The following is a 14,712-nucleotide window of genomic DNA, read 5'->3' as shown; positions in this document are numbered from 1 at the left end:
TGGGGGTAATTCCAACCAAACTAGTGATAAAAACCTGTGCGATAAAAATTTTAAGACATTAAAGCAAGAAATTGAAGAAGATATCAGAGGATGAAAAGATCTCCCATGCTCACGGGGTGGTAGGATTAACATAGAAGAATGGCCACCTTGCCCAGTGGCGGCTCACGCCTTTATTCCCGGCACTCAGGAGGCAGAGGCAGGGGGATCTCTGCAAATTCAAGTCCAGCCTGGTCTACAGAGTGAGTTGCACCTGATTAAAGAAGCCAGAAATACACACTGGGGAAAAAGACAGATTCTTCAACAATTGGTGCTGTTCAAAGTGAAGAGCTGCATGTTCAAGAATGCAAAAAGAGGAAAGGCGCAAAGCTACACAAAGAAACCCTGTCTCGAAAAAACAAAACAAAACAAAAAGACAAAAAGAATGCAAACAGATCCATACTTACCATCCTGCACAAAACTCAACTCCAAATGGATCAAAGACCTCAATGAAAGGCCAGATACATTGAATCTGATAGAAGAGAAAGTGGGGAATAGTTTTGAACTCATTGGTACAGGAAAAGACTTTCTGAACAGAACACCAGTAGCCCAGGCACTAAGAACAACAATTTTAAATGGGACCTCATAAAACCAAAAAGCTCCTGCATGGCAACAGGCACCATCATTAGGACAGAGCAACAGCTCACAACATGGGAAAAGATTCTTACCAACTACACATCTGATAGAGGGCTAATATTTAAAATATATAAAGAACTCAAAAAATTAAACATTAAGAAAACAACCCAATTAAAAAAAATGGGGTATAGACCTCAAGAGAGTATTCTTAAAACAGGAAACACAAATAAAAACAAATGGCCAAGACGCACTTAAAGAAATGTTCAGCACACTTAGTCATTAGGGAAATGCAAATTAAAAGTACTTTGAGATTTCATCTTATAGCAGTCAGAATTGCCAAGATCAATAAAACAAGTGACAGCTCTGGCTGGTGAGGATGTGAAGGGGAACACTCATCCATTGCTGGTGAGCATGCAAACTTGTGGAGACACTATAGAAATTGGTATGGCGGTTCCTCAAGGAAACTGGGCATCTTATCTCCCTCAAGATCCAGCTATCCTTCTCTTGGACATATACTCAAAGGAATCTACAACAGAGCGCCTTGCTGAACCGCGTTCACTGCTGCTCTATTCATAATAGCCAGAACCTGGAGACAGACTAGATGATTGACATCGGGTAAATGGATAAAGGAAATGCAGGACATTTATACAACGGAATGTCACTCCGCTATAAAAAGAGAACCAGATCATGAAATTCACAGGTAAATGGATGCAGCTAGAAAAAAATTTAGACATCTCTAGCTACCAAAAGAAACCTCCAGTGCCAGAAATGGGTTACATCTAATCAAGTTATTGGTGAAAGGAACTTCATGGAAACCCCCGAACAACCCAGGTTATTGCCAACGCTATTGGTTGCTCCCCACAAACTGATGGTAAGGCCCTATTGCTGAAGACATCACCAACTTAACTCACTGAACAGGGAGAAGTTGGGCTGGTGCCTACCTAGAGCCTTCACCCTTACTGAGTAGTGTTCACAGTACTAACAGGTACTCTGTATGCTACCAGAGGAGAAAGGTACACACCAATCTAGCTGCAAATCCTTCAATCTACAATAGTGACCCACCTACAGGACACACTTGTGTAACAGTAGAACAGAAGCTGTGGGAGTAACCAACCAACCAGCCAGCCAACCAACCAACCATCCAACCAACCAACCAACCAACCATCCAACCAACCAACCAACCAACCAACCAACCAACCAACCAACCAACCAACCAACCAACCAACCACTATCTCTTTGGTATTAAGGCCTACTCTATGAGATGGCACCTATGTTCTTGTGTTCAAGAACCTGAGACTTGACAGGCCATGGACCTAAGAGAAACCTAAATACTACCATTCTGCTAAAGGAATGTAATGGCATTCTGCTATACTCCTAGATCAACGTCTTGCTCAGTCATCAGAGAAGCTTCCTTTTGGAGTAAATGGGAAGAAATATGGAGACCCACAGCTGGACAAGGTACAGAGAGTGAGAAACACTCAGTCTTAAATGGGATGTCTCCATCAAATCTCTCCCTTCAGGACTCAGGGAATTCTGAGGAAGAGGAGGTGGAAAGACAGTAAGAGCCAATGGGGATGGAAGACATCAAGGAGTTAAGTTCGTTTAGACACAATAGACTGATGCACTATGAACTCAAAGAGAATGTGGCAGTATGTACAGGGCCTGCACAGGTCCAAGCTAGAGGGGTCCCAGTGCTGAGAAGAGACATGGAGTTAAGCCATGACTTGGATATCATGACAAGGATGAGACAAGCCCCATCCCTAACCAGAAGCTAGCTCCAATTGATAACCACTCACAAAAAGTAGGTTTCTCCAATGGAATCTCACTAGGTATACACGCCACTCTTAAAGGCAGGCCCATGTCCAGCAGTAGTTGACCAACACAAAATTAATTCAATGGCATTTTTAAGGGCTCTTTGTCTTGGCTTAAAAAAACAAACAAACAACAACAAAACCAAACCCTACAGGTCTTTTGCTTATATATTATAGTTTCTGATCTTGTTTTCATGGGATTTCTGTGTGTGTGAATGTGTGTCTCTGGGTCTGTATGTTTCTTGTGCTTTTATTTATTTATTGCCCCCCCCCTTGTTTCATTCTATTTTGGTTTGCTTTTATTTTATCTAATCTTATTATTATTATTTTAGATGAGTAGCAAGTCTTTCTCTGTCCCACCAGCCAGCTCCCAAATCACAACATGGAGACTTATTATTAATTATGAAAGCTTGGCCGATAGTTTAGGCTTGTTTCTAATAAGCTCTTGTAACTTAAATTAACCTATTTCTATTCATCTACATGTGCCACATAGCTCGTGGCTCTTACCTCTCATCCGGCATGCCTTGCTTCCTCTGCATCCTGCTGGGAACTCCTTTCTTCTTCCTAGCATCCTCTCTGCCCCCAGAATCCTGCCTAGCTATTGGCTGTTCAGCTTTTTATTAAACCAGTCAGACATATTCACAGTGTAAAAAAGATTATTCCATAGCATAGATGCCTGTTTGTTTTCTAATGGGAGAGAGAGGGGGAAAAAAGGGTGTGGATTTGAGTGGGTGGGGAGGATCTAGGAGGAGGTGCAAGGCAGGAGGAAAAACTGTAATCAATATATTGTATAAAAAATATTTTCCAAAAATAGAAAAAAAATTCTAGCTCTTCTTGATTGTCTAGCTCCAAATTCAAAAGAGACACACCTGTGGAATTCAGCAACCCTATTGGATGTGCAAGCAGAGGAGACAACGTGGCTGTGCTTGGATCTTCCTGCTGTAAACTGTTATAATCCAACTGGCATTTCCACCTTCTGGAGTGAACTTCCAGGTCAATGAGGACCACCAGCAGTGCCTCTTTTGTAACTCCTCCATGTACAAACGATCAGTTCTCAAACCGCTGTCTCTAGCTGGGCCTCTCCACTGAGATCTAGAGTCTCATATACCCAACCCTGGATTGGGCATCTTTTTCTCCTCAAGTGTCTTAACAGACATCTCCTGTAACTCCTGGCTCCCCTTTCACAGTGAATCCTTCCAGGCCTCTCCTTCAGCTGCTCATGTGAAATTCTCCAGAGTTACCTTCATTAACTTTTCTTCACACTCTGTCCAGCCCATCAATAAACTTCCCTCCACATACATCCAGAATTAACACCTTTACCCCCTCAGTCCACACAACACCCTTCATCTGATGACCTGAATGGTTTAACAGTCTGTCTCCTGCTCTTGCCACTTACAGTCTCCATACAGAAGTCACAAGCAATTCCTTCAAAACATGGTCAGATTACGTTAGCCTACACTCCAGCAGCCTCTGCTCTTAGTGAAAGTCTAGTAAAAGCTTATGAGGGAGGCTGGGGATGTAGCTCAGTGATAGATGTGGGGGGCCCAAAACAGCTTGACCACACAGCTGCCATGACAGGCTTACTGGCAGGCAACAACTGGATCTAGGAAAAGCTATAAGCTGACACCACCCAGGGATGGGCCATCATCTAAGGGGAAGAACTTGACATCCCAAACATTCCAATCATCAGGTAAGATTAGATAAGACTGCCAGATGTCCCTGAGCCTGGCACATATCTGTTTCCCTTTTACAGATACCCCTAGACAAATGTCAGCCAATCAGGGTCCTGAACCCTGGAAATCCTGTCATCCCAACCTCTGCTATGATAAAGACCCCACCCTGCCTGGGATCGGGTTTCCTGCTCTTGCGGTTGTGTTGGACAGAGAGACCAAGCTCGAGCACAAAATAAAGGCTCTTTGCTTTTACATATGGGATTTGGTCTGTGGTAGTCTTTTGGGGGTCTCTGCAATCTGGGTATAACAGTAGAGCCTTGCCTGGCATGTGTGAGGCTCTCAATTTCTCCTCAGAGTGTTTCTACCCTAGATACCCACAAGGCTGGTCTCTCTCCTTTTACATCTTTGTTCAATCTTTTCTTTTTTCTTTCCATTGCTTCATCCCCCACCCATTACACCTGCTATAAACTTTATTGCCACCCCCCAACTGAAATATAAGCTTCAAAGGTGACTTTGTACATACAATTGTACAACCAACCCTAAGACTATGTTAATATCATCCTTTTTGTTCAGTTGACCTCTTGATGAGGGTAGGATATGTTCATTCACAAGATACACAGGCAGCACAAAGTCACAGCATAAATTTTGGAAACAGGAAGGGTTTCCTGAAACTAACAGTGATACTGTAGAAGAAACAACACTACAAGTGAAGACCTAGGTAGGAAGGCAGGTGACTGAGGATGAGAAGATTGATTTTTAAGAAATGCCACAGCCATAAGCTAATGATCTAAAATCTTACCACCACAAAGTGTCTTACTCATGCCTCTCCCCAGCTTATCAGATATGCTACTCTTTCTACTTCCTAAAGGTAGAGATAGGGATGGCTTTCTTAAACTCCCCTCTTCTTTAGTTTGAGAGTCCACTTCCTTACCTTACCATTCTCATGACTTGCAGCTCCCTCCTCTCCATTGTCCCCCTGGTCCAGCCCCCATTCCTGGCCTTCACATGCTACCTAAGTGCCTAGAGATTTTCATTAAGTACAGAGTCAGTGCATTAAGTGCTATGCTAAAGACGATTCCCCCTGGCTCCATCTTCACTAACAAATCAGGCACCTAGAGTTACTCAGTCTACCAGCAGACACTTCTCCAGCCGTCCCTGCCCACAGCCCACTGTCCTCATTCTTACCTTGCCTATTCCAACACCTCTTACTACACACATACCCCCTCTGCTGTACTTCATTTATGGATGGTGTTTTAAAACACAGCAAGTACTTGGATGTTTCCTCTGTCACCTGCACTGTGACCATCTGGTATCACAGGCATTGCCTCTGTTGTGTGCTAATAAGTCACCTTCTCATTTCCCTCCTCCTGCTGCAGGAAGGAAAACTATCTTTTTTTTTGCCTGTAGTCTTATGGAATGCTTTATTTTTCACAGTATTTGTAATGCATTATGTATTGCAATTGGCTTTTACTTACATTTTATACCCTTACTGTCTTGTAAAATGCAGGGCAGGTAGCACACATCACTAAATATTTGTTAAGTTTAAATGATGAAAGAAAATGTAAATCCACAGAGAAATTATGTAGATAAGGCTGAGTAACTGTCACTGGCTTTGGCCCGATCTCAGCCAGAGTGATTCTGGTACAGAGATGGACAGCAGATGCCAATGCAGAGAGCACTGCTGGGGTGAGGATGTGCAGAGCAACATGGTGATGCTGCTCACTCTTTAGTTTAAAAACAACAAAAGCCCAGACAAGCAAACACCCACAAATACCAGAAGAGATATAATGTTTTCCCCCTCCTTTAAGAAGAACTAAGTCAAAGACAGTCACAGAGCTAGAGGGAAGGAGGAGGCCGGGAGATACACAGGACCACAAGGGATGGTGGGAGGGAGGAGGAGGCCAGGAGATACACAGGACTGCAAGGGATGGTGGCAGGGAGGAGGAGGCCAGGAGATACACAGGACCGCAAGGGATGGTGGCAGGGAGGAGGAGGCCAGGAGATACACAGGACAAGTGGGTAGGAGGTGGTGTGGCATTCCTGGAATCCCACCACCAGGGAGTTTGGGTGGTAGGATTAGGAGTTCAGGCAACCTTACCACACAGAAAAACAAAAGGAAAAAAGAATGAAGGGATAATCAGTGGTATGGTTATCTGAGAACCGGTAAGAGGCGACGACGGAATCCAGGATACAGCTGGAAGCATTAGCATCTTTGTTACCTGGGAGATAACAAAGATCAGGTTATGGAGGAGACACCGGGAGATGCTGGCAATCAAAAATGGTCTTTTTAATTTCTCTGTGTAGTTAAGGTGGTAAGACGCACAGCAACTATAGATGTACAGTCAGCAGACACTGACCGTGTGCCTGTATGCACCAGACACTGTCTAGGCCTAAGGAAATAGACAAAACTGCCTGTCTTTATAGTTTTACAAAGCTGCCTGACTTCATGGAGTTTTGGTCTAGTGGGTAAGAAAGACAATAACCAAACAATAAACAAATACATAGCTTGCTATAAGAAGATAAATACCGAGCCGCGGGGCGGTGGTGGCGCACGCCTTTAATCCCAGCACTCGGGAGGCAGAGGCAGGCGGATCTCTGTGAGTTCGAGGCCAGCCTGGTCTACCAAGTGAGTTCCAGGAAAGGCGCAAAGCTACACAAAGAAACCCTGTCTCGAAAAAAAAAAAAAAGAAAAAAAAAGAAAAAAACAAAACAAAACAAAACAAAAAAAAGAAGATAAATACCATGAAAAATGGAATTTAACAATACAAAGGCGTTACTAATGGGTCGATACATTATTTATATAACCTTTGGGGGGGCAGAATGTAATGCCCAGTTTCACTTCTTAGGTACTGCTCACCTTTCTGTTGTTTTGAGAAAGGGTCTCTCACTGGCCGGAAACTTGCCAGCAGGCTAGGCTGGCCAGCCAGTGAGCCCCAGGGGCCCCCTGTCTCTCCTTCCCCAGCCCTGTGCAAGCAACAGAAATCTCAGACTGGAGAAACAGTACTGAATCCTTAGAGTTTCTTTTGGAGTTTCTAGAAGGTTAGGGATTCAGCTTTGAGAAGCGGGCAGATGGAATCACAATACAAAGCCCATCACACCACAGGACCAATCCAGTGCGCACAACAACTTCCTGTGACTGAACACCACTACGAAACCGCTGTTGCTGCCATGGGATGCTGTTGCTGCCATGGGATGCTGTTGCTGCCATGGGATGCTGTTGCTGCCATGGGATGCTGGTCACAGAAACTAAGCACTGGCCACCGCCGCCACCCAACAGCCTCAGTCCTCCATCTGTTGTGGATGAGTTTCCAGCTGGGCAGTTCAGGTGGACCTTGAGAGCTTGTCAGTTCAGGTGGACCTTGAGAGCTTGTCTGGAGGTTCTAGAAGGGAGCCCAGCTACTCTTCGGCCTTGACCAGGCCTCCACTATTGTATCCGGGAAAGGTCCCTCCCAATGTGCAGCGTTGAGAAGGACAGCTACCTAGCCAGCCAGATCAGCAGAGTCAACCCGGGCAACCCACAGAGCAACAATGTTGCAGCCAGACTGCCCTCACATATTGCTTTTTTAAAAAAGAAAAAACATTAAATGATCAGAAGGTTGGTGGGTGCCCCTGGCTAAGCCAAAATCCGAGTGCTGACCAGAAAGGGCGCTGGGCACACGAGGAACTAGAGTTTCTCTTTCTGAAGGTGGGTGTGAGTGGGGATGCTCTTTACAGCAAGACTCTTACGGGAGGGAGCTGAGGGCTGGAAAATTAAAGGTATAACATTTAATACCGTGCTGGCTAGTTTGTGTCAACTTGACACGTGCTAGAGTCATCAGAGGCATTTTCTCAAGTGAGGCTCCCTCTTCTCTGGTAACTCTAGCTCGGGGGAGCAGGTCAGAGCTGGACTCCAGCAGACTCCCAGAACTATCTAAAAGAACAAGCGGCTTCAGCCACGTCCTGTCTCCTTCCTGAACTTTATTTATATGATACAGTTGTTAGGACCACTTATAATATATGGATTGCCTGATTTCCCAATTAATAGAAGAGTCTAAACTTGAATTAGTTTGAACACAGTATGGAGAGACATCAACTTTTAAATATAAAGTGCAATTTTAAAAATTAACCTTTTATAATAACAACAATGGTAACCAATAAACATCACAAGAAAGATCAGAAGCTTTCATTATGGCTAAAATTACAGAATGGACTGAACAGCCTTCTAGGAAAAGGGTGGTTTCTTTAAATTTAATTAGAAAGTGCGGACAGCACCTCAACCTGATTTAAATCTCAGAAGGAGTCCAACACCAATTAGGCATGCAATTAGAATTACCATAGAATTACAAAGGACTTCTATTCAGTTTCAATTAGCCACAAAAATTTAAAAGTCAGTAACTGAAGGGCACACTATGGGTCAAATAAATTTAAACAGTTTATCATTGTTGACTTAAATTTCAGATAAAAAAAGTTACCATTGATAGGTTCTTTTCACATTTCTTCCAGTATATACGTAAGAAATCAGACATGAAAATACTATGTAAACTGAAAATAGATCAGAAATTTTAGTCATTATTATGGAGCTCTTATCAATTTATGACATATTTTCCTATCAGGAATTAGAAATGACTAAATTTCCCAAAATGAAGAGTTTGGATGGATGAAGTAAAAGAATACAAATTTAAGCCGGGAGGTGGTGGTGCATGCCTTTGATCCCAGCACTCGGGAGGCAGAGGCAGGTGGATCTTTGTGAATTTGAGGCCAGCCTGGTCTACAGAGCAAGATCCAGGACAGGCACCAAAACTACACAGAGAAACCCTATCTCGAAAAAACAAAACAAAAAATTACAAATTTGGATATACAGATTTTCTGAGCTTGGCCTTTAACAGATATAGAGGGAAAGTAATTTAATTGAAGTTCATGAATATAAGAAATCCCACCCAAAAAGAAATTAAAGTTATGCTACAGATTTAAGAGGCAGAATTTGCATTTTTCTCAAGTTGGCTATGCTAAACAAGGAACTCATTTGGGGAAAATAACAGTCATTGTCTGAAACGCCTGCTTTTAAATGTTTTTTTTACTATAAAGTAAGTTAATAATTTTGCTGTTGTTTTTTGAGACCTGCCTCTGCCTCCCGAGTGTGCCAACACAATAATTCTTGCAAGACAATGAGGCTTACCACACTTTTTGTTTTGTTTTTTGGTCTGTCTGTGAAGTCCAGGATAACCCTGAACTCATGATTCTCCTACCTCGGCATCAGGTGTGGGAATTACAGATGTGTGACACCATACCTATCCCAGTGTAGCCCATGTATAAAGGAGTGATTTCTAACATGCAAATAAGACAATGTTGTATTAAAAGAAAAGTCTAACTGAATCAAACAACCAACTCAATCATTACTGTATAGTAGAGAACACAAATGTGCATAGATGGACTTCCAGACAGGCAGGGGTAAAGTAATATGTAGCCAAGAGAACTGGGAACTGTGGGGTGGCCCAGAACAGCTTGGCTACCCTGTTGCCATGACATGTAGGGCCCAGAACAGCTTGGCCACACTGCTGCCATGACAGGCTTAATAAAAAACAGCTGCTTGAGCTTGAAATAAAGGCTCTTTGCTTTTACATAAGGGATTCCGGGTGGTGGTCTTTTGGGGAGTCCCACGATCCGGGTATAACATGAACTACCCAAAAATACTAAAAGATCCACAGTCCAAAGGAATCTAGCTTCTGCTAAAGAGACTCAACAGAATTATAAGTGGAAAAAAGAATGAAAAGAAATTCACAAATTTATTCCATAGGGAAAACAAATGAAACCACACTTTAAATAAGATAAAAGGGGGTGGGCGAGTTCTATATGCTGTTAAAAGAAAAGAAAAAATCAGTATGAAAACCACTTTCAAAGAAAACTAGATTCATTAGAAAAAGGCAGTTTGGTCTGTTATCAATAACAATGGAGTAAGATAAAATACCTTAAGTGAGTGAACTGAGAGAAATTCTCAGCTAAGTAAAGTAAACCTAGTAAAATATCCCCCAAGAAAGAACATTAAACACAAACACTGTAAAGACAAACTACAATGAACTCACTTGCCACCACCAGCCATTATATTGACAGTCTAAAGAAGACAGAAAGCAGGGATCTCTGCTGACAGGACGCCAGAATCACTGTCATTCGGGCTGTCTCGTGGTGTATGTGTGTGCACACATGCCAACCAACAGGATATTAAGGGGATGTGAGTAAAACTGAAGGTGCGCCACTGCTTAGAAGGCGAAGGCTCTGAGTAACTCAGACACGGAGTTCCTAGGGTAACCACTTCATAGAACCTGGGTGCACGATCTATAAATGACACCAGACAAAGAACACAATGACTAAAAAGCACCCAGGATGCCTGGCATGCTTTCTGCCTTTCTTCTACTCTCTCTAAGCAGTGCATTTACAGTCTTCTGTGTCTAAAGTACACTTTTAAAAAAGTGAGATGCCTGCACCTCTCTGGTTTTATACCTTTATTTTTTAGTTTAGAGTGTGTGTGTGTGTGTGTGTGTGTGTGTGTGTGTGTGTGTGTGTGTATTGTAGTGTGGACAGAATAGTGGCAAAGTCTATAACCTCAGCACTTGGGATCAGAAGTTCAAGGTCATCCTTGGCTTCATAGTGAGTCTAAGGTCAGCCTGGGATACCAGAGGTCCTGTCTACAAATAAACAACCCCAAATATCTTGTTATAAGGGTTTTTCTTTGGCTCAAGGGCAAGTTCACAGTTACATGGAAATTTTATCTTTGTGCCTAGTTTTTAATGTAGATGCATTAAAAGATGCATAAGGGTAGGGACTGTTGTGTCACGTGACCTATGTCACTGAGCACTGCTGTGTGGTCCAGCACAGGGGCTGGCAAGCATGTGTACACATTTGTACACACTGCAGGTGAACATGTGTGCCTGTGGAAGCCAGAGGTTGATGTCAAGCGTCTTCCTCCATCGTGCTTCACTTGATTCTCGTTGAACCCAGAGCTTACTCATTCAGCTACACTGGTGAGTTAGGGAGCCAGGGAACAAACTGTCCTCTGACCTCTGTACGGGTTCGGTGATACCCCTCCTCACCCCTCCCCCCAAAAGGTAACACAAGTGTTGCAAAATATTTTTTAATGTGTGTTACTTCTGTTTATGCTGCATTTGTTTAACTCTGTGAAGCTGTGTTACTGTGCCTGTCTAGAACACCTAATGGTCTAATAAAGAACTGAACAGCCAATAGTGAGGCAGGAAAAAGGATAGGCGGGGCTGGCAGGCAGAAAGAATATATAGAAGGATAAATCTGGAAGGGAAAGAAGAAATAGCCAGAGAAAGAGGAGGACCCAGGGGCCAGTCACCCATCTACGCAGCAAGCCACGGAGTAAGAAACAAAGAAAGGTATATAGGAAATAGAAAAAGAAAAACCCAGAGGCAAAAGGTAGACAGGATAATTTAAGAAAAGCTGGCGAAGGCTGGGCATTCATAATTAAGAATAAGCCTCTGTGTGTGACTTATTTGGGAGCTGGGTGGCAGGCCCCCCCAAAAGAGAAAACAACAACAACAACAACAACAACAGCGCATCCATTTATTTTTGGCCAAATACTCTCTGCCACCAGAAAAACGAGTCCAATACAGACATATGTATTTGCATGCTTCACAGCTGCTTCCTTGACCATCTTCTAATCATTTGCAATTACATTACTACACGGGATCTTCTCTTTTCCCTGCATACGAATGAGCACTGGTGCACAAAGCTCATCTCTTATCAGAACCCAGAGAGCCGGGGATCCACCCCAGCTCGGACTGAACCTCTGGTGCCTCTGAGGCTGATTCCACTTGGCTTTTATTTACTGAACCAATTCCTTAGAGACTGAACTAAGCAAGCTCTCAAGACAACTTCCTCCCTGCCACCGCCTGCTCAACTTCAAATCTGATTCTCAATGTCCATACTTCGTCAAGACTTTTTCCTTCAGTTTTTCCAGTCTCTTATCGAATTTCCCTTAATCTTGTGTATAAGGCATTGGAGATATAGCACTCCCTGGGCCCCAGAAACAAACTTAGAAATGTGGTAAGTGATGTCACTGGGATATATTGATATATAGAGATAGATAGATAGATAGATAGATAGATAGATAGATAGATAGATAGATAGATAGATAGACAGATAGATAGACAGACAGATAGATGAAGAAACATGTACACTGAGGCAGGGGGACCACAATTTTGGATATATGAGAGAGGTCAGGGAATCTGGAAAAGAACATTAGACTTGCGGGGCTTCACAGAGAATTCAGAATGGGAGGATGGCAGGTTTTACAAGCTGTATAAAGAATCCAGTATTTATCTAACAGACAACATGATACTTTTGGACAGAGATGTGACATGATGAAATCTGAAGTTAGAATGAACATTCTACATGTACCGCAGAAGAAAGAAGGGGGTATGGAGCTAGAGGACAAAAAGAAAGAAGCACACAGAAAGTGATTCTTGGTTTAGAAGAAATGAGAATCAGAATTAAACAGTGGCAGCAGCAGCAGAAAGAGAAATTTGATAAACATCACTCAGTTAAGGCGGGAAAAGCAAAGGCTGAAAAAGTCAAGAATAATTCCTAGGAGAAATAGGGTGCTATGAAGACTGTGCTAAGGGAAATAGAGAGGAAGAAACCCATTTGAAAAACAAAACAAACCCAAAACCTAATGAACAGAAGTACCAGCTGAACACCTAACTGGCTTCGGCGGCTGAGGAAAGGAAAATGACGGACTTCTGTGTGGTGGCTTAGGCCACTGGGTGAGCTGTGGATCAGACAAAATGGGAATACAAAAGTGGACTTTGAGAGAAAGACACTGGAGTTTTGAGCACACCATGCAAACGGGGCCTGAGAACCATCTGGGATAGGATTTTTTTTTTTTTTTTTTTTTTTAAATTAGGGCTTAAGCTGGCAAGGAGTTTAGGACTGTTTACCAGGATAATTGGCATTTAATCAGCATGTATTTGGTACAGTTAAAATTGCTTCACATTTTTGAAAATTGGTAGCTAAAGTTACTTGACAGATGAGTGAGTAGGAAATAGCTCAGAGTTTTTTGTGCTTTTGTTTTCTTCCTGAGACAGGGTTTCTCTGTGTTGTTTTGGTGCCTGTCCTGGATCTCGCTTAGTAGACCAGGCTGGCCTCGAACTCACAGAGATCCGCCAGCCTCTGTCTCCGAAGTGCTGGGATTAAAGGCGTGCGCCACTACTGCCACCACCACCTTGCTTGCTCAGAGTTCTTAAGTAACGTATCCAAGTCACCATGTGGGTAAGTGCTGGAGGAAGATATGAATACTGGAATCTTGATTCATCTCACGCCTGTGTTAACCTCCTCACAATGGTCACCTATGAGCCACTGGGAGCGCATATTACCGTAAGAAAAATATGAGAGAATATGTGGGATGAAACTTGACCTAAGGGCACAGACTTAGTAAGCACTGAAGCTGAAGGGGTTGGCAGAAGAACAGGGAAGCTAAAGGCAGAGGAAAGCTCAGTGGAAGCCACAGGAGGAAAATGAATCAAGTCAGAGGAATTATAACAGGAATTATCTGATGCAGAGATTCAAGGCAGATGACAAGACCTGATGAATGGAAGAAGGCCTAGGACATCATTCCCATCAAGCAGTTAATCAAGACGCTAAGGCTAGACTACACTGAGCTTGGGGGTGGTGGTGGTGTGGGGGTGGGGAAGCTATGACAAAGATGGGAAGGATGCACAGTACCCAAAGTTGAGTTTTCTAAGGAACAGACTGAGGAGGCTGATGAAAAGTTCTCAGTTGGGAGAGCTTTGTTTTGTTCTAAAGATAGAATTCCCAGCATTCTTTCATGCCAGATGTCCTTATTTAAAAAAAAAATAAATAAAGTTTCATAAATGGCTCATCAAAACTTGTAAAAGACTTAAGGCACAAACAAGACCTAGGGGCGTCTTATGAAGGACTTTTTGTAGTTTCCCTTTCTACACTTTGAACATCCACATGGAGCTTACTACTGATTGATGGACGCTCTCACTGGGTTGAAGCCACACAGCCTCATATACACCAAGTCTCTGCCTTCCCAGGTTTGCAAACTAAGCTTGGAAACTCTTGCTTTAGCTTCTTGGCTTCTCTTTCTTTGAAGTGACCTTTTCCCCCCCTCCTCAGAGAGGACTTGTCTGAGCATTCCACAAAAAGTCATACTTCTGCCTTATTCTTTATCATGTGTTTTCCCCTCCCAGTGTCCAATCCAATCTATAAGTACTTTATTTGTCCACATTTAATTGGCTGCTGCACCCACTAGAACGATTCCAGTATGCACTCATGATCCCAGGACGTACTGTTTTGTTGGCCTTTGTGGCTTTCAGTCCTGCTGTTTCTGGAAAATAATACATGCTCAATGAAGAACGACATAACTGGGTTTTTCTCTTTATCACCTTCCTTCATTGGGTTCATGTATGCTACATCCTCAAGTGTGTCCTTTTCCCTGATAAAAAACCCAGAGCCAGATATTGGGGTAAATGCTTAAAGATCAGAGAGACAAAGGAACAAGCCACAGCTACCAACTTCACTAATTCTCTGACTGAATGTCTCTGAATCCTCAGCAGAAAGGGGTCCAGCCCACAAGGGCTTCAGACGCAAAAGCAAGG

At 43.0% G+C, this 14,712-nt stretch overlaps 1 protein-coding gene across 2 annotated transcripts in view; it reads right to left on the bottom strand.

Moving 5' to 3' along the window:
* Positions 1-14,712, bottom strand: part of Cdc40 (cell division cycle 40) — a 54,003-nt gene that overhangs the window by 37,753 nt on the left and 1,538 nt on the right. The gene's annotated exons all lie outside the window — the stretch shown is intronic.

The sequence above is a fragment of the Peromyscus maniculatus genome, chromosome 16, assembly GCF_049852395.1.
Source record: "Peromyscus maniculatus bairdii isolate BWxNUB_F1_BW_parent chromosome 16, HU_Pman_BW_mat_3.1, whole genome shotgun sequence".
Lineage (NCBI taxonomy): Eukaryota > Metazoa > Chordata > Mammalia > Rodentia > Cricetidae > Peromyscus > Peromyscus maniculatus.
Note: the sequence above shows the minus strand (reverse complement) of the source record. Positions and strands in the feature narration are given on the sequence as shown.